Source organism: Mesocricetus auratus, unplaced genomic scaffold (genome assembly GCF_017639785.1).
Source record: "Mesocricetus auratus isolate SY011 unplaced genomic scaffold, BCM_Maur_2.0 Super-Scaffold_100014, whole genome shotgun sequence".
Taxonomy (NCBI): Eukaryota; Metazoa; Chordata; class Mammalia; order Rodentia; family Cricetidae; genus Mesocricetus; species Mesocricetus auratus.
The window spans coordinates 60,466,711-60,487,817 of NW_024429197.1; the positions used below are offsets into that span (position 1 = coordinate 60,466,711).

Sequence of the window (21,107 nt, forward strand, 5' to 3'; positions counted from 1 at the left end):
GTGATTTTTGTCTTGAAGACCATTTATGTAGTTTATTACATTTATTGGCTTGCATATATTAAATCATACCTGCCTCTCAAGGATGAAGCCAACTTGTTTCTGGAGGATAATCTTTTTGTTGTCTGTCTGCATTATGTTTGCAAGCATTTTTAATAGTTTTGAATTTGTTTTCATGTAGAATATTAGCCTGCAGTTTCTTTTTATCTTATTTTGTCTTTACCTGCTTAGGGAATTAGATTTCTATAGAATGAATTTGAGAGTGTTGTTCCTCCTGTTTCCATTTCCATCATCCAACTTTCTGCCCTATTCTACTTTCTTTTCTTGTTTCTTCTTACTCTTTTGTAGTTTGAACAAGATTGGCTGTACATCTTCCCTGAAAATCTGATAGAATTCTTGGTGAATGCACCTGGCCCTGGGGTTTCTGTAGTTAGATGGTGTTTTATTATTACTCCAATCTCAGTTGTTACAGATCTTCTTTGACTATTGACCTTTTCTAAGTTTAGTTGTGGTCATTTGACAATTTCTAGAAATTCAACCATCTATTTTAGGTTTTACAACTTTATGGACTACTTTTAGAAAATGCCTTAAAAATCTAAATTTCTTTGGTTTCTTCTGTAGTGCATCCCTATTCATTTCTGATTCTGTTTATTTTTGGCCAACTCTTTTTTTCTTTAGGTTAGTTGGTCCAAGGGCCGTTAAATATTTGTTTATATTCTTAAAGAACCACCTATTAGATTCTTTGATTCTTTGAATTTCTATTTATTTAATTTCTGCTCTAATTTTTATTATTTCCTTCTGTCTACAGGATTTGAGTTAAATTATATTCAACTTTTTGATTTGCATCAGTTAATCATTTACTTAGGCTCATTCTGATTATTTTATGTAGGCACTTGTTAATATAAATCTCCTTTGTAGAACTGCTTTCAGGATGTCCCTCAGGTTTTCTTGTCTTGTGTTTTCATTTTAATTTAGTTGCAGGAACTTATAAATTTTCTTTTTTGATTTCCTCCTTGACCCACTCATCATTCAGTGACCAGTTGTTTAATATCCATGAGTTTAATGTGCATATTAAAATTTGGGTGTTGTCAATTTTAAGTGTTATTACAGTATAGTCACATAGGATACATGGAATTGTTTCAAGCTTTCTGAATTTTTACAGAATATTTTTACAACATGTGGTGTATTTTAGAGAATGTTCTTTATATCTGCTGAGTTGAACGTGCATTTCTTCGTGCTTGGGAGAACAATACTCCACAGATATCTGTCAAGTTCATTTATATTTGATATAATTTGATTCTGATGTTTCTCTGCTTATTTTATGTTCAGACGACCTATCTATTAGATAAAGTGGGTCATTGAACTCACCCACTATTAATGCACTGATGTAAATCTGTGTCTTGAGTTTAGTGCATATATGTCTAAGATAGTAATATCTTCTTGGTTAACTGTTCCATGGATTAAAATGAAGTGTTCTTCCTCATCTCTACTTATTACCTTTAGTTCAAAGTCTATTATGTCAAAAATTGTCATAGTGACACCTGACATCTAGCTTGTTGCTTTCCATTGGAGTGTTTTTCTCTATACTTTTACTATAAATAGTGCTACCTTTTCAAAGCTAAGATGTGTTTCTCATAGACAAAAGAGAGATAGATTTTATTTCTTGACACAGCCATTCTATTTATTTTTGTTTGAAGAAAATATTTTTAAATTATTGAAAGGAATCTATATTCCAGTCATTTTCTGTGTTTTATTTTTGGTTGTGTTATTTATGGTCTCATTGATACTTTTTGTTTGAGAGACTATAGCTTCATATATCTTCCTCAATTTCTTGGCTATGTTCACTCCCTCTTTAGCCCCAAATATTGCTTCCTGAATTTTATTTAGGTTTCATTTTTTTGATATAATATTCTATGTTCATTATATCATGGAATCTTTTTCTATCTTATAAAGGCCAGATTTATTATGAATTTTAGGTTTTACTTTGGTTTTGTAATTGGGATATTGGGTTTTTTCAGCTCCATTGTAATTTCAACTTGAGATGCCGCAAATGTTTCTAGCTTGTTATTGAGCTCTGCTTTCAAATCTTGGATTACTTTAGCCATTTCCATCATATTTGTGCTTTTTGTGGAATTTATACACTTTAAGTTTCTTTCTTGCTTAGGACATTGAACTATTTCTTTGTGTTTTCTTCAAGCTCCTTGAATATTTGGAGATTATGACTGTATTTTAAATTCTGTGTTCTTGGGATCATCTGCCTAATTCTCACTGCCCGCCATTTAGCAGGATTGGTGTGGATTGGGAGATGCAGATACTCTCTGGATCTTTCATATTTATATTTTTGTGATGATGTCTGATTGTGTGAAATTCTTTTGTTTTTTGTGTCTCATTATGGACAGGTTTATTTGGGGCTCAAGAGATTGTAATGTACTCAAGTTGAGTCTAGATTGGATTTGGCTTAGATGAAATCAACTCAGGTGGGTCCTGTGGATTAAACTGGTGTAAAGGATGTGCATCCTGTTCCTAGTCTGGAATTCTGGGCTATATCTGGGAGTTGGAGAGGCTCACAGTAGGGCTGATTAGGCGGACTCACTGGACTAGACCTTGAAGAAAGATGTATATAACATGGCTGGGTGGAGAGGTTGGATACATCTTGGTAGGGATCTGACAGGTGAGGGTAGGCAGGGCACATCCTTGCAGAGTACTAGAAGTTGGTAGCTGCCAGGCAGGAGTTGCCAAACTAGGCAGAGACACTGAATTATGGTCTGCTTAGGTCTTAGGGAGTTTTCTGAAGGGTAGGATTATAATGATTTTCCTGAATACAAAATGGAGAAAGATATATAAGGTCTGGCTGAGTGCTGAGTGGAAGGGTTATGTATGGTGTGGGAAGACCAGCTTCTAGGTTATTCTTGATGTTAAGGATTTGCACAAATTTAGTTATTACATATTCCTCTTTAGTTTTATCTGATTTTCTTCTGTTTCTGGGAATCAACTGAAACTACTTTCTCCCCATTAAATTTGAATTGAGACTTTTCTTCTTTCTTTTCACAGTTCCAACTAAATCACTAAAGATATTGCTGGTTGCAAATGCTGTAGAGTAGTAAACAGGTAGTCGTGTGATGTTTTTAAGAAATGAGTAGAAGCATTTGTTCAATCCAGATTGGGTAACAGACCAATGAGACAATTCTACACTTCTCTTGCTCAGTGAATCAGAGTTTAGGATTGTTTATGTGCATACAACGATTGCTATATGGGTATATAAATGAGGAATTCTTTACAGGATCATGGGGTACATTGGCAGGCGCATCACTGAGAAGGCCTCTTCACCATGAGAGGTAACTCCTGAAACCTGAATCCCTGGAGCTCTCTGTCTAAACTACAGGAAACTTGCCAAGGAAGATCCATGCCCATGGATAATTTCTTCTTTGCTGCCCTTAGTTATAAAGGATGTTAATCTGGGAGGGAACTTGGTGAATCTTTTTCCTTTCATGACTTTACTGAGCTTGCTGGTTTGTTTCCTTACATCTCAGGAGCTTTCTTCCTCCCTTCAGGAAGAAATATTAGTACCATGTTATTGCAGATTTCAAAATTCAGCTTATTAAGAGAATTCAGCAAATCTTTCCAGAGCAGTCACTATATGTGGGTGCCCATCCCTGAGGGGCTTAGCATTATAAAATGTCTTGCTTCCCTTCAAATTGCCTCCTGTACAGCAGGGACAACAATAGTTAATTACAATGTCACAAGTGCTTGCAGGTTGCAGCCTGCTTCAATTCTTCAAAAAGCTGAGCGCAGTTGAAGAGAGGGAGGAACAGTAACATGAGCACAGGTGTCAAGTCCGGTTTGGGGAAACCCACAGAAACAGCTGATCTGAGCCAATGGGAGCTCACTGACTCTGGACTAGCAGCAGTGGAACCTGCATAGGACCAAACTAGGCTCTCTGAATGTGAGTGACAGTTGCATGATTTGGGGAGTCCATGGACTGGCAGTGGGACCAGGATATATTACTAGTGCTTGAACTGGCTTTTTAGAGCCCATTCTCTTTTAAAGGGATACCTTGCTCAGCCTAGATATAGGGCTTAAGGCCTGGGCCCCGCCTCAAAGTGATATGCCAGGTTTTGTTAACTCCCCATGGGAAGTCTTCACTTCCTGAGGCAGAGTGGGTGGGGTGTGGTATGGGAAAGGAGGAGGTAACAGGAGGAGGGGTGGGAGTTGTAACTGGGATTGGTATGTAAAATAAGAATAGATTGTTTGAAAAATAAAAACTAATAAAGAAGCTGGGGTTCATAAATGCAAATCAGTTTGCCCAAAGTCTCATAGACCTTATGATGTAAGTGCATATGAACAGATGTTTGCTAACTTCTTTTCTGATTTACAACTAAGTGCTGTATAAAGTGAACTATTTTTGCTGGTACTGTCCTTTCTTTTAACAACTGTCAAAAGTAAAGATGAAAATCACAATGGCTAGGGATCTAGACCATCAATGAAATCACATATACTGTAAACAAGCCTAGATTTTTGTTCCTGTTCGATGACCCCTCATACTTCCTAATCATTAAGCAGTTTCCTGGAGAATGAGGCTCCCTTTTTGGAGATCTTACTCTTGTAGACAGATGCCTAAAATGGACTAAACAGGAAGCTCAAAGTGATTTCATTGGAGTTTGAGAGAAAAACCATCTTAACAGGAGCTTGTAACTGTGAGAGATGAAGACTGTGTGTTCAGGTGTCATCATTATCCTTATCTTTGGTCTGTTTCCAGTAGAAATTAGATAATTCTTACTGGACTGTGTAAGGTATTATTCACTCAACTATGTATATTTGAAATAATTCAGGGTATTTTTCCTCTTATTTTACAATTTTATTTATTTATTCTTTTGCCACTGAGAAATTTGCATGTAGTTATCTATTTTTTCACAGTGTCTGATTTTCACATTCAGTTTTAAATGATTTTGTGCATTTCAAGTTTCTAAGATAACTACACTTTTATTTTTGTCTTCAAATGTTATTCATTACTTCACAATTTCACATACACAGGCACACACAAACACACAAATATATATGTAATGTACTTTGATTATATTCCCTTCCCCAATATCTTCTCTGATTCCCATCCCGCAGTATTGTTAGAGTGCTTTTTTTGCATTTCACTTTTTCCAATCAATCAATTTTGCTTCAAGGTACGACAAACATGATTTCATTTTATTGACAGTAACCTAACAAATGGTCTCAATTACATTACTGGATAATCAATATTTTACTCTCTGACATTCCTGTTGTCATTATATTGTCTATTTTTATATTCATATGTAAAAATAAACTGTATTCCATCACATTTCTTAAAATATTCTTATCTCTTCCCAGAATTATATGACTCTTAACAGAATTCATTCAATCCTTGAAAGTTTCAGGTTAGCTTTATATTTCCACCTAATTGCCATTATTTTGACAAAGGATTTATTTATGCTATTATGCAAAACAATCTATTAATATATGATGTAGACAGATATTTCTTTGGTCTGCCAGCTCACAAATAACAATCAGAGACTTATGATTAATTTTGAAAGCTCCTCTTTAACTTAGGCTTTGCCCCTAATTCTTAAAACTTAAATTAACCTGGTTTTATTAATCTACATTTTACCATGACCTTCCTTTCATTCTGTATGACCAACTCCCTCCATGTCTTCTTTGCATCTTCTCTTTACCTCGGCTATCTCCTCCTATTTCCTCTTTCTTCCTAGAAATTCTGCCTGTCTCTCTTGTCTAGCTATTGTTCCGTCCCTCCTTAATAAACCAATCACAGCAGTATATATTTGCACAGTGCACAAATATCCTACAACATTATCCCTTTGTCTAAATAAAAAGGAACGGCTTTAACTAATATAAATTTTATACAATAAGAACAATTATCATGTAAGAATTACATTCACAATGTGTACTCCATATGTATTTAGCAAATACAGAAAAAAGTATCATATTATCTATATTATCTTAGTGAGTCCAAAGTTTCATACCTCAACCATTTTCATCATAACTTGAATTACTATTCTAAAAATATCCTTTTAGCCCTAAAACATCTTTTCAGATAACAACTTAAGCTTTATGTCTTAGTTAAGGTTTCTATTGATGTGATGAAATACCATGACCTAAATGCAAGCTGAGGATGAAAGGAATTATTTGGCTTACACTTTATCATTGCTATTCATCACTGAAGGAAGTCAGGACAGGAACTCAAGTAGGTCAGAATCCTGGAGGAAGGAGCTGATGCAGAGGCTGTGAAAGGAATCTGCCCACTGACTTTCTTCCATGACTTGCTCAACCTACCTACTTACAAAACCCAGGACCAGCAGCCCAGAGATAGCTACATACACAATGGGCAGCGCTCTCCCCCATTGATCACTAAATGAGAAAATGTCTTACAACTGGTTATCACTGAGGCTTTTCCTCAACTGAGGGTCTTTTCTCCAATGACTCTAACTGGTGTCAAGTTCACACACACACACACACACACACACACACACACACACACCAGCAAGTACATATTCTCAACCATATAAATTTTATATCTCTCGTGTAAATTTTCTTTCTGAATTTGGTAACAAGGAAAATTGTATAATATCTAGTTTTCAAATCCCTTCAGAGTTCCAAGAAGGATATAACATTTCCTGAGTGAGCAGAAAGTGCAGAGCAAGCAACTTCCAAAACTATAGAAACAACAGAAATAGATGGATGCCAGGGCAGTCACCAATGGTTCCTTTGGAATGCTAGATCATCCAACTTTGGCCTACAGGCCTAGAATTTCTGACACACTTTTATGTAAAGCAGGAATTTGGAAGGACTCTCCTACCTTATCTTGACAAAGTTCAGCAGTTCTCTTCTTTTGTGTCCTGCTAGTCCAGTTTGGACAGCATTCTGTTAGCAGTTGAGGCAATGACAGTGTCTTTCTCAGTGGCTAAATTTTCCACAATTAAAGAAAACTCTACGTGCAAGTTATTCAATGTCCATCATCCTTTTTTGAAGTAAATTGGTGCTTCCAGGAGCAGATGTATCTTGCTATCATGAAGAGTCTTAGTTTAGTAAAATAGTTTAAATGCCATATCCTTTGGTTTTTGAAGTGTTTGAAGACCATCTATTTAAATTATCTGTGTTTAACATTGAAAACATTCTTAATATGATTATATATTTGATTGTTATAGATGAATAACTATTAACTTGTACTTCTTTGTTATCCTAAATAGATTTCTAAGGACTAGAACTTTGCATTGCATTTTTAAATGAGCTGCATAGATACAATAACTTAAACAAGTACAGAAGCCTATATACAGTATAACAAAAATAACCTGAAATTTATATCAATATACAGAAAAATCTTTCCATATGAAATATTTGAGACTGTTGGTAGTTCAAAAAGTGTTAATAATGCACCCTTTTATCCCATCATTTCTATACTATCTCCCCCATTTTTTGCTGCAGAGAGAGATCCCTGAATATAATACCCATTGTTCATCTTTTTTCTTGATCATAATAAATAACAACTTGTAACCAACCCCCTTAAATGATGACAAGCATTCGTCGGCCACCAAATGACCAAAAAACACCCACCCCACCTCTTGGGAATTTGGACTTTGTATTCTCTACATTGCTCCCTGTTGTCTCATGGCAATAGCACTCTAAGGGACCCTGAAAAAAAGATGGGATTATGGTCAAGTCCTGGGAAATCTAACTGTATTACTTTTTGTTTAGTCTCTGTGTGATTGGTAAGGTCAGAACTTATCTGAAGTCTGAATGGAGTAGCCTGTGAGGCTGGAACAAGTTGCTCTGGATGTAGGATTTTGAAGAAAATATAAGAGGCTTTTTGAGAGGCTACTTGCCTTTATTGACATCTGTTTCATTTTTTCCTTGAAAACACATAAAACACACACACACACATCTGTCATAATGCAAGCATGGAATTTTCAGTGTTTTCATGACAGCTAAAGATGATATTTTGTTGTATGTTTGAGCAGATAAAGAGCAGATAAAAGATACCTGTTAACTTTGTAAGTTTGTAATATATCTCTATCCATGCCATATGAAAGGATGTCATGTAACAATAAGTCTTGAAGACTCTGTAGCCAACAAGGTTTATCATATTTCTTCCAGTCTCAGAGCTGGTCCCATGTCAAGGAATCAGCCTATATGTCACATATCCTGTAGTTTTTCTTAGCTTTTTTCTGATGTCTGTAGCCAAGATCCTCAGGGTGTCTCCTCTAATCAAATATAATGTTTATTAACTTTGAAAGAACCATAATGTTTTGTTTTCTGCAGACACAATGGCATATACACTCTCCCAACTGAACGTATTTTCTGACTCCATTTTTAAATTAAGTTATTGTCAAACTACATAGGTTGTTTAATATAGCAATTTCCACAATCCAATGTCTCTCCATCAGCTATTGCTTTTGTTCATTAGCAGTTAAAAAATTCAAAGTCAACAAAGCACCATAAATGATCCAGGTATCCTGTGTATTTCCTCCCATCCTTACATGGATTATTTTTTGTAATTACTTTACTTTCCCTTTAAATAGTACATTATTTTTAAATTATTTTTCTATGACTGTATAAACCCAATTTGTACTGTATCTGTTTAAAGGTCTTTTCATTTTGGACTGTTTTACTGTATGCCTGCAGAGTTCTCTGACCAGGATGCAAACCTTAAATAGTTATGCTAGCTACCAGGCCAGACTCAGCTCCCTTGGTTCCATGAGAACTCAGCCTCTTGATGACACATTTACAGCCCCAGCTCAAGGAAGTTGCTGAGTCCACTTTCCAGAGTTCATGTGAACAGGGACTTTTGTGAGTACTTGAAGAGGTCCATGTGGCAGTGTCGTGGCTAGTGTGATTTCTCAGATTAAGTGGTCATGCCATGCATTGGAGCAACATGAGACTATTCTCTTTTTTAAGATGACAAGTGGCTATGAGATAAATCTGTTCTAGCTCCATGGTAAGTGCACACCACTATCAGTTATCAGCAGGTAGTAAAAATGGAGAGATGTGGCTCAAGACAATGTTTGATGAACCTTTGTGAAACCCTGGCTTCAGCCCTCAGAACAACTCACAAAAGAAACAAAAAGAATGCAAATGTAGTTTCACCATGACTTAGTCCACACAGGTTTCCTCAGGGAATCAATCTGTGTTCCTTTCTTGTATGTAATAATCTTCACTCATTCTTCATTCGCTCACAAGATCATTTAGATTTTTTATTAGTGCATAAATTTTTTAGTTTTTATCAAAACAATCACAGTAATATATCTGCACATAGTGTAAATGAATATTTCACAACATGTCCCCATTTTTGTCTAAATAAAAAGGAAAGGTTTTGACTCTAACATAATAAAACTGTAAGCAATACGAGCAATATCAGGACATTTACAATGTCCACACCATTTGTTTTGGCTTATTTGGAGAAAACGCTTCATTATTAATTCCATCTTGATAAGTCTAAATCTCTGTACCTAATTTACCTTCTATCATAACTAAGAAAATTGCAACTACAACTCTATCAAAGACCCCAAAAGGATATAATAATATCCAAGTAGACAGGAAGAGCATTACAAGAAACATCTAATAATATAGAAATGACTGAGATATATGTCTACCAGGACCATCACCATAAGTTTCTCTGCAATATTGGGGCCTAGAGAAGATCTGGCAGAGCCTTCTATGAAACAGGAATTTTGAGGGATTCTCCTACCTTATCTTTGCAAAGTTCAATAATCTTTTTCCTTTGTGTTCTGATTGTCCATTCAAAACAAGAGCAGTTTCTTGCCCAAATGGCTAGTTCTGCCACATCAAAAGCAAACTCCATATGGAGTTTCTTCAGTGCTGAACATCTTCTCTGAAGTGAATTGGTGCTGCCAGGAGCAGACCTGTCTCATTGTCATGAACATCCTTATGTTATTAAAACACTTAGATGGCATACTCTGTAGGACTTTGAAATGTTTGAAGACCACCGATTTATCTAAAATATACCTCTGCTTGACCTTGCAAATGTACATGACCACAGTTTTGATTGTTATAGGGGACTACCTACTAACCTGAATTTCTTTATTATCCAAAATAGTTTTTAATAGTAACTTTCAAGGATGAGAAATTTACATTACATTGTTAAATGAGATACATAGGTTAGATACTTTAAACAAGACTAGAAATGGATGTACAGTATTTTCTAACAAAAATAACCAAAATTTATATCAATATGCAAAAATAATCTTTTTTTCTTTTTTAAAATTTAATTTAAATTAGAAACAAGTTTGCTTAATATGTCCATCCTAGCTCCCTCTCCCTCCCCTCCTCTCCTGCCCTCTATTTTTTTTTTCTGTAAGATACTGTACTTCCATGTGAGGCAAAATAGAAAAGAAGAGACACTTCCCTCCCTGACATGGCCCTTAGTAATTCTTTTTTGTTTGTCTTGTTTTGATTTTCTTTATTTAAATTAGAAACAAGTTGCTTCACATGTCAATCCCAGCGCCCTCTCCCTCCCCTTCTCCCCTCCCTCACCAGTCCCCCCAACCCACACCCAATCCCCACTCTGCTCTCCAGGAAGGGTGAGGCCCTCCTTGGGAATTTCCAAAGTCTGTCAATTCATCTGGGGCAGGATCTAAGCCCTCCTCCATTTATCCAGGCTGAGAGAGCATCTCTCCATGTGGAATGGGCTCCCCAAGTCCATTCCTATGCGAGGGATAAATACTGATCTACTACCTTAGACTCCACAAATTTCCGAGGCCTCCTCAATAGCACTCATATTCAGGCAGTCTGGATCACTCCCATGCTGGCTTCTCAGCCATCAGTCGGAGGTCCATGAGCTCCCCCTTGTTCAGGTCAGCTGTCTCTGTGGGTTTCACCAGCCTGATCTTGACCCCTTTGCTCATCACTCCTCTTTCTCTGCAACTGAGTTCCAGGAGTTCAGTTTAGTGTTTAGCTGTGGGTTTCTGCAGATCATTGAGTTTAAAGATACATTTGGACCATTATACCATTTACGTATCAGCATAAACTACTTCAGTCACAAGTTAGACTCGCTAGAAGCTGGAAGGATAATCTACCTTCAGGAAAATTCCTTCCAGACATCTGGTACTTATGCTGTTAAGGATACAGATCTAGAGACAGACATGCTGTTAGAGTTGGGAAGACAATGACACTAAACCTCAGTCACATTCACTTTATAAAGTCAGGGCAAGTAGGTCTGGCTCTTGAAATCTTGCTAAAAATATGTCCTTCTTCTCATTGTATTATCTTCTCTGCCCTATGATGAAAGGCTCAGGTATGGACTGGTTGGTATGTTATCCTTTCCATCACAATGGGACTCTGTGTCAGGAGACTCTGCATCTTGCTTTTAAAAAATCTACCAACATTTCAAAGCTCAGCTTGGTTAAGTGCTACATGTGTGAAATACCACAAATAAGTCTCTTAAGTTCTGACTTATGAATTTAAGATTTGAATACCATATTGTTCACTTAGTATTACCTGATTTTTTCTAGATTCTGATATCCACCCAATAACTGATAAGAAATTATTATACCTTAGATATTTATTCTAAGATACATAAAATATTAATAAACAACTGAATTTACCTTATTAGAAATATACTTCATGGCAGGCGTTGGTGGCACACACCTTTAATCCCAGCACTTGAGAGTCAGAGGCAGCCTGGTCTACAGAGCAAGTTCCAGGACAGCCTCCAAAACAATACAGAGAAACCCTGTCTCGAAAAAAAATAAAACAACAAAAAATGCTTTGTTATTTTATCTCCAAAGAGCTAAAGGTAGATAATAGAGCATTAGACATCATATTAAGTAGATTAATCTTAGACACTCACAATTATTTGCCCTAAGAAAAAAAAATTGAACATGACTTAAACATACTGAGATTTAGAAATGGTCATAAAATGTTGCAGGATGTAAAGTTAAAATAGCCAACACTTAATTCCACACGTGAGTTTTTCATCAATACCTTTTATCTTTCTCACTCCATTTTTTCTGTTAATAGAATATCTACCCTGCTCCTGAAAATAAAAACTATCAATAAATGATATTTCTGGACATTTTTGAAAGCTATATTTGGTAATAGAATAATTCATAAACATGCTCCAGATTTCAATTGCCCACAATAAAGAAAAAAGTTTGTATTATTCTGTGATCAATGAATGGACTAAGGGAAGATTTTGTCACCCCAACTTGTAAAATAGATATTTTAGGGTGTGAAGTGTCCGCAGTACATAAGAACAGCTGAGCATTACAGTATAATTGTGTTACTTGGCATTTCTGTCAACCACTCTAGTAATTCTGAATGCCTATCTTGACAAGTTGAGGAAGGAAGCTTTTCTCATGGGACACTATTGCTCCTTCCCTGAGGGTTTAATTTGTTTCTGACTGAAACAGAGCATCATGCTTTTGGCAGCGTGCAAATTAAAAATATTAATGAACTGAAGTAAAAGGCAAAATAAAATGGCTTTTTTATTAAATCACAATCAAAGTTTGTGTTCATATCTCAGAGTTGTCAGCCTGTCAGTGTGTCCCTAGGCTCAAACAATAGGAAGAAAATTTGATGAAGTTTTCCTTGTTTGCACTTATAGTTATTACTGATTTCTTTTAGGAATGAGAAATGTTATTATTTCCATTTCTAGTCCAGATGGTTACAATTTTCACACTGACTAATAAAGAAGTTTGAAATTAAGTGTTAAAGAAAATCTCAATACATATTTTCTATTATTATTATTTTTATTTGGCATCAAATTCCATAGAAAGTGAAAATTAAAGTCTGCAGGTTAAAATCAATAAAAACCTTGTTTGAGCTTCGAATTTTGTTAGCTTGTGGTAAGATATCACAGTACTAATGCTAGAGTGAATACAATTGTAAACACTATGTGCCAACATGCATCAAAATGATGGGTATGTGTTCTGGAACCTCTTTAGTGGTTTATTTTCCCTATGATCAGCCTTTCATGCAGGTGGATATGACTGTGGAGCTTGGGAACCATGCTGTGATTCTGCGGCAGATATGCCTAACTATGCAAGTCCTGCGAGTCGCTCTCGCTTGTAACCTGCAATAAAAGAGCTGTTTAAATAGCAAGACTTCTTTATTCTTCACTTGGCTGACATTTCAGCTGCCCTGTGTGGTTAGGAGGTGTAGCAGCTTTGTTGCGTTGTAAGGACTGCACAGAATGATACCGTGCATTTTCCAACTGTTTAGTTAGTGTCTCTAGACATTTTTAATGTCACCACATGCAGGGTAAGTGGCCCTTTGTTGAGAACCACTGGGATCAGAGCATCCTGGATGTAATCTCTGCAGAGACCCTTTCAGTATCCCATCATTGTGAATCAATCGCCACAACAAGACAATGGGTAGGCTGTTATTTGGCACATAATTTTAATCTTTTCTTAGTTTTTATTGATTTTTGTCAATATCTTGTATTTACCAATACATGCAAAATAAAAGCAAAATATGTAGTATCAACTAATGTATACATCTATGTGTATACATGTAATGTATCTGTCTGTTCTCTGATACCAGTTAATGATGATTAGTGTTTGTTATTCATGATAACATGAATACTCAACACTCTTGGTGCTCTCTCATTAAACAAAAGAAAATAGTATTATCCTTGTGTTTGCCATACGTATGTTTGTATGATGTACATGTATGTTCATGTATTTGCATGCGTGTTGGTCCACACACATTTGTTTAGGCCAGACATTCCTTCAATGTTCTCCACCTATTTTTTGAAGCAAAGACCCTCATAGAGAAACTTCTGATGCTCAATTTGGATAGACTGGTTTAAAAGAAACTGGGATTTTCCTGTCTCTACTTCTGTCCCTGTATTGGAGCTTATTTAAACCACCATGCTAGTCTGGACCTGGGGCTGGGGCTCCAGACTCATATTCCCATACTAGTGTGGCTGACAGCTGACTGATTGAACCATCTCTAGAGCCTCAATAGTTTAATTGGTAAAGGGGATTTTTAAAATGATAAGATAATATATATATCATGTCTTTATAGGAAATAGAATTGTATAATCTCATGATTCTTTGGAATTTATATATCAATATATGGGAAATCTCATCAGAACTGACAGTACAATATCATTGAATGAACTCAGAAGTGCCTGTGTTCATATTTCAAATTCCTGTGAGTTACTTTCTGTATCCTAGAAACAAACAAAATCCTCAAATTTCTGTCTTAAAATATAGAGTCAGTTTTATATGCAAATATTATTCTTTCCTGAATTTCTAGTAAATACCAAAACATCGTTCCTAGAATAATACCCATTTGCAGAAAGAGCTCCCAAATAATGATCAATTAAGAGCTTCAAAATATGTTTACTGTGCAGATAAAGAGCTTTCTTTTGGATGTTTTCTGCTGACTGACATGACATTCATTCCAGTGATTGGAAAGAACTAAAGTTTTTGCACAATAAAAAGCAAAGTTTATGTTTATAAGAAAAAAACCTTAAGGTCTTTGGATGTTTTCACTGTGATTGCTTCTCACTAACCTGGGGTTGCTCCAGGTGAAGAGATAGCTTCATGCATGCAAGGAAAACAGAGAGAAATAGTAATTGGCTTCATTTAAACAAGATTCTTTAACAAGTACATTCATGCATGGGTGAACTTGGCAAATTCAGCCAATAGTGAAATGTTTCTAGCTCTCTGGTAGTATTACTTCCTGCCACATCTTCCAATGTTGATAGGAGTACTCTTGTCAGTAATGCAAAACAAACTGCTTTGCTTTCTGCCCCTTTAAATGTCTTGGGTCCCTTCTGGTAGACAAGAATGCTGTGCTACATTACCCCCAGCCTGCATTTCTTTTTCAGAACAGCCGAATGTGAAATGTACTACTTAATAAACAGATGCACAGTTTTGTAGTGTGTATTAAGATAGATTGCTTATGTGAAGTGGAAATGAATATCATAAATCAAAGCTGTTCATTTTATATTTCTGGTTTAATAGTAATTTATCAGTTTTATTTCCAGTTCTTTATTGTGCAGGTCTCTTGTTAACTAGCTGTGGTAGGTTTCCTTGTAGAGTTTTGTCACTTGTACACCTTTAACACAGAAACAGAGTGAAAATGCAGTCTTGTCATTTGAAGTGTGAAGCAGAAGTTATTGAGAGAGTTGGAGGATGTCACTATAGTTGATGGTTTATGGTTTCTCAAAGACCTTTGCTAAATTATATTTAGATTATCTATGACTAAGTAAAACACTCGGCAGTAGACTATACAACCTAAAAGATGAATTCAAACACAGATATGGTCCAAGGAGTTATAAGACAATGCTAAACATTATTAGAAGAATATTTTATTTAGTATTTTTTAGCTTGAGTGTTTGTATTCAACTGAATTGTAAGCTATCACTTCCAAGTGATACTCCATTATATTCAGAACAAGTGAATTTTCATCAGGCAAAGGCTACAAATTTGAGGAAGCAATTGATATTCTGATGGAATTCTTGTATAGCTGATGGTACACAATTCAACCTGGAATTGTGCCAGCAAAGATCTGCCACTGTCGAGGTGGAGAAAAACAAGTCTGTGTAATGGAATTCCATTTTCAAATGCCGTGATTTTAAAATTTCAGTAAGATTTCAGCTAAATACCAGAATGCAAAAAAAAAAATAGACACTTCCCCATAATAAACTCAATTAGATTCTTGGAAAGATAATTTTTATGCAACTTTCAAACAAATCAATAAGTAAGTTTGCATGGGTCAATAATTTACTGATAAAGAAAATAGTCAGCTACTTTCTTTGTTACCTCCCCTGTATGACCTCATCAGAAAAGCCGCCATTTGGAGGGAAAATTAGGATTGAAACGTGTAGTAAAATACAGAGAAAAGCTCATATTTTAATAAAGCACCAGTGTCCTAAAATAAATACAGTTTGACCCAGTAATTGCAGAACACTGTATAAATGAATCTTTTCCAGGTAATTTGCCACCCTAAAGGAAGTAAGCATAAACCTTAACTAAACAGAGCAGTTTCCTCAATTACCGATGCCTCGTCTTACAGAGAAATCTCTCCGAAGACCATTTAAACTTTCTGTTCAGTAAATCGGAAATGTGTAACTTTCTCTCATGTCACCACATAAAGAGGTATATTACAAAATGAGCAGGCTCCTAACTTGCAGCAATAAATCTGTAGATAGTAAACATTTGAAACGAAGCAGATACAGTGAGAACAGTCTCACAAAATCATAAGGATTTCATAAAGGAGAAATCATCTACAATGAAAAGACAAAACACTTTCTATGACAACTTCAGAAGCATGTTTGTCTGTTGAGCTATTTTGGATATGGCAAGATGTGCGATGGAGCACATAGTAATGGCATGCTGCTCTGATTAGTATGTCAGCATTGATTGACGGACTTAGCTTCCAGTAGTATAACACACACACACACACACACACACAAACACACACACACACACACACACACACACAAGCCAGTGTCTATTTGGCAAGTACTCTTCTCCACTTCACTAAATGTAATTAGAAATTGATTAGAAATAAAAGGCATCATGTCTATCCACGACAAGATGATCTATGTCTTGAATAAGTGAGGGTTTGTTAGAAGTGTGTGATCTCCACAAGGAGAATGCTCAGTCTATCTGTGGAAGCAGCGTGATGGCTTCCACAAATGATATGTCCTTTATTTCAGAACATTGTTTATGTGTACATATATGATATTCAATATTGTTCTAAAAGTATTGAATATTGTACTTTGGAAAAATTACAGATTTAAACACACATTTCTTTATGCTATTTCAGAAAATGTTTTCCTAATGAATAAATGTCATCATTCTTCACAATTGTTATTTTTATCAAAATTTGACCTTTTTTTTACAGTTGTACATAAATAATTTCTTCATTGTCATCTCTCATTTCCAGCTGTTTTAAAGTTGTTCAATAATTTAATCTTGCTAATATCAAATTACTGGTTATAACTACAAAGACATTGGGTTAGAAGATTTTTCTGAGTTTTAATTGCATGTATTTTGTTGGTGTTTCATTCTGTTCAACACATGACTTTAGCGTGACTTCCCTCTTCCTCTGACAGGCTCTCATTATGCAGCATTGTATATTGACTAGATATGCAAGTGAATTTTAGGATTTACTAATAAACAGTTTACCAAATGATTAATGATAATAATATAGTACTCATACTTACATTTTAGGCATCGGTTGGTACATCAAAAGACACTGGGAAGAAATTAGACAGTGATTGCCAGAAATGTCATATTTAAGAAACAATTTAGAATTACCAGAAGGCTTAGAGGGATTTTTTTTCCAAAGCATGTAGTAATTGCTGGAATGTCATCTCAAAGTGAGTGTTATGTGATTTTCTCTAATGCAGCTGTATTTTCTCTACATGATGGAGAACTTCAAAATAAAATTGAGTAGTTATAGGAAAAGATAACATCATGACAGAAAACAGTGTCAACTGTTCAGTAATTCTGCCATTGGACGCTCTGTATTCCATTTAGATGATTCAACTTAACTTTTGTGGTTGCCTAGGATGCTACTGTGCTCATTTTGAACCTGAAAAATGTCCTAGTGAAAGTGCTGAAGTAACTGACTCAAGACCTGTGGGCTCAAGGCCTGTCGTACTGTGCTCAGGAAAGCCTTCCTACTGAAGGCCATTGTTCAAATTGCTGTCAGAGTACATAGCAAAATTTCAAAGTGACTGGATAAATATTAGCCTTATAACTTACCATTAGGCTTTCCTCAGGAACAGGGAAAATTGATAAAAAAAACAGTTAATTGAAAATCCCTTCTACACAGACAAAGGGAAGATAAAACTTCAGTCTGTCACGTATTAGGATATACGCTACTGCTGATAGTAATTAACTTTTGATATGTATGAATAGGTGTATTTCTCTTAAAATATGTTTTAACATATAACTTGCTCATTAATAGCAACAAGATAATTTAATCAGCAGACACTATCATTATTATTTTATTATGATTCTCAAAGTCCCTGGAGAACAAAGACCTAAAGTGCTTAAGACAGCAGTTTGTGTTTTATATAGGGATTATCTCATTTTTGGCAAATGTAAAATAAAATAGAAAAACTCTTTGTGTGTCATATTAATGCCACTTGAGAGTGCTTAATATAGAAAGAGAAATTTAATTTTTGATATCAGCATAATCATATTTCAAAATATTGGATTCCAGCCTGTTCATACTTCCTTGGCTTAATTTTACATCTAATTAAACTAATCATAATGGAAAATGTATAATTCTACATTTCAAAATTCTCCTCAAATCCTAATTCACTTACAGTGAGCCAGCAGCGCAAACCTCCAACATAAGAGTGAAGGACACTTATGAAATATTACCCGTCAGTGGCAATTCTGTGAATATTTACTAAATAGTACTTGACCAAAGGTTTAGGTGGGTATGTATAAAGATTTCTAACCCTGTATGATCCACTCTACTCACCATTAAAACAGGCTCAAAGCACAAGATAGAGTGATGGGTCAAAAATGTGTCACATGAGAAATCCTATCCAATTATACCATTATTTACCAAATCTTCTAAAACTTTAGAGGCTTCAAACAATTGTTTTACTCTCACCTCTGACTTTTGTGGTCATGGGTTTTGAATAGGGCTAATGTGGGAAATTCTTCTGTCTTCTAGACTTCAATCCATCTGTCTGCTCTTAGCTGGAGTGTTCCCTGTCAAATCACTTTTGCCTTGTGAGGGAACTTCAGTGGGTGCCCTGTGTACTTGGCTCCATGCTGTGCTCACATCTGTGTAATTTATACAGATATGAATTTGAGCTCCCCAAGAACCTTGTTAGGGGGTCACCCAGATGCTGTAAGAAATACCAGTTTCCTCACTTAGAGGCTCCCAGATGTCATTAAAAGAATCACTTTTCTCATTAGCAGGAGTATCGAACTTCTCAATGTTTTATTTACCTTCCCCTAAACAGGTCTTTTATTTTTCTGGCATTTTCTGCTTTCATTTCTATCACTAAGAAAACCTGTTGCTGGCAAATGCACAATTTCACCAAGTATACCAAGCATTCCAGGTGGAGAGACTTAAGATGTCTATAGCATTTAAACTCTAAGCAGCAGCTATAATAATAAAACCAGTGCTACCCACAGTTGCCAGATGATCACCCTCCCACTCACAACCTAACTGGTCTGCTTTTTATTTACATCATGTAATTATTAGGGTTGTGATGTGGAATATTACTTTAACAAATGCTGCAGTTGTTTAATTATGCAAAGTTATGTTGTTGTTTCACCTTGCCTGCCTAAGGCACTTGAGTAGTCTAATAAAATCTAAACAGCCAATAGTAAGGCAATAGAGGGATAGGCGGGGCTGGTGGCGAGAAAAAAAATAAGAAGTGGAAAGGAAAGGAGAAGAGAAAGGGGGAGAAAGAAAGGGAGGTGCCCGGGGTCAGGCAGCTGCCAGGCAAACACTGAGTAGGACATACAAAATGAAAGAAAGGTAAAAAGGTCCAAGGCAAAACATAGGTGAAGAGAAACATGTTAGGTATAAAAGATAGTGGGACAAGCATAACATAAGGCTGATCATTCATAAACAAAAAGTCTCCATGCTGTGGTTTGGGAGCTGCTTGGTGGCACAAAGAAAGCCTGCTACAGGTTTATATTTCTCAAAATGAAAATTTAATTATCCTCTCTACATGTTATGTTAAAACGTCTCTTTCTTTGCATTAAGTTTGGAGTGTTATCTTCTAATTCCTCTGTATATTTTTTCTTTAAGCATGTCAAACCCGACCTCACACACTCTAAGGGAGCATGCATACCTCTCCACAACCTAGTAGAAGCTGTGTTCCCTTCTTAATGTGTTCTCCACCTTGTAGAAATGATTTGATCTTTCATTTGTTTCCTCTTGTTCCACAAGGGCACCAGAAATTCCCACTTGTTTAGTTCTGTTTGATTTATTCCTATGAAAGTAAATGAAGCAAAAGAAATTAAAGATTATCCAAAATGTTTTAAGGCATTTTTGTTGTATGCATAGTTTTTTATTTATTTTTTATTTTTAAATTTAAATTACAAACAAGGTTGCTTCACATGTCAATTTCAGGTCCCTCTCTGTTTCCCTCCCCCTCCTCCAGAGCCCTCCCACCAACCCCCCCAATACCCCCTTATTTCCCCAGGGAGGGTGAGGCCCGCCATGGGGGTGTCCATAGTCTGTCATTTCAACCAGGGCAGAGCCTAGACCCTCCCCCCAAGAGTCCAGGGTGAGAGTGCATCTCTCATTGTTGGATGGGAGCCCAAAGTCCATTTGCATACACAGGATAAATACTGATCTATTACCCAGGGCTCAATAGATTACCTAGGCCTCCTCACTGACACCCACATTCAGGGGGTCTTGATCAGTACCATGGTAGATTCCCAGGCATCAGTCTGGGATTCAAGAGCTAACCCTTGTCAGGTCAGCTTTTTCTGGGAGTTAAACCAGCCCAGTCTTAACCCCTTTGGTCATCAGTCCTCCCTCTCTGCCACTGGATTTCTTGAGTTCAGCTCAGTGCTTAGACGTGGGAGTCTGCCTCTGCTTCCATCAACCACTGAATGAAGGTTCTGTTTCTCAGATTCTCTGGCCATGGGATTGTAAGCTGGCACTGCCCAGGCTATGTCTAAAATCCATATATGAGAGAGTACATGCCATGTTTCTCTTTTTGTGACTGGGTTACCTCGCTCAGGATGTTTTCTTCTAGTGTTAAGGCATATTTTTATTGAGGGAAAAGTAAAAGGAGATTAATAATTTAGACAGTGTAACAAAAATCATTTATTTCAAAATTATCAGGAAATCATTTAAATTATACTGCAGTATGGAAAAAAACAAGAAAAATGAATAAAACAACAAAAATCTCTGTGTCTTACTGAACTTAGAAGAAGCTGCATGTGCAAAATAGAAAAGTGACTCTTGGTAATGTTTTGGAGGAACAACCCCTAAAATGCAGATATGAGAAAAAATGCTAAAAGAAGCACAGCTACAACATAAATTCCAAATTAAAGTGATTTGTGATGTATATATTGCAACATTTTTCATAGATGATGAGCACAGAATAAAGGGCATGTCTGAAAATTACATATAACAAAGTAACAATAAAACAT

General features: G+C 36.0%; 1 protein-coding gene across 50 annotated transcripts in view; it reads left to right on the plus strand.

Annotated features, from left to right (window-relative positions):
• Ptprd (protein tyrosine phosphatase receptor type D) overlaps positions 1-21,107 on the plus strand; it is a 2,190,171-nt gene that overhangs the window by 844,184 nt on the left and 1,324,880 nt on the right. The window lies entirely within an intron of this gene.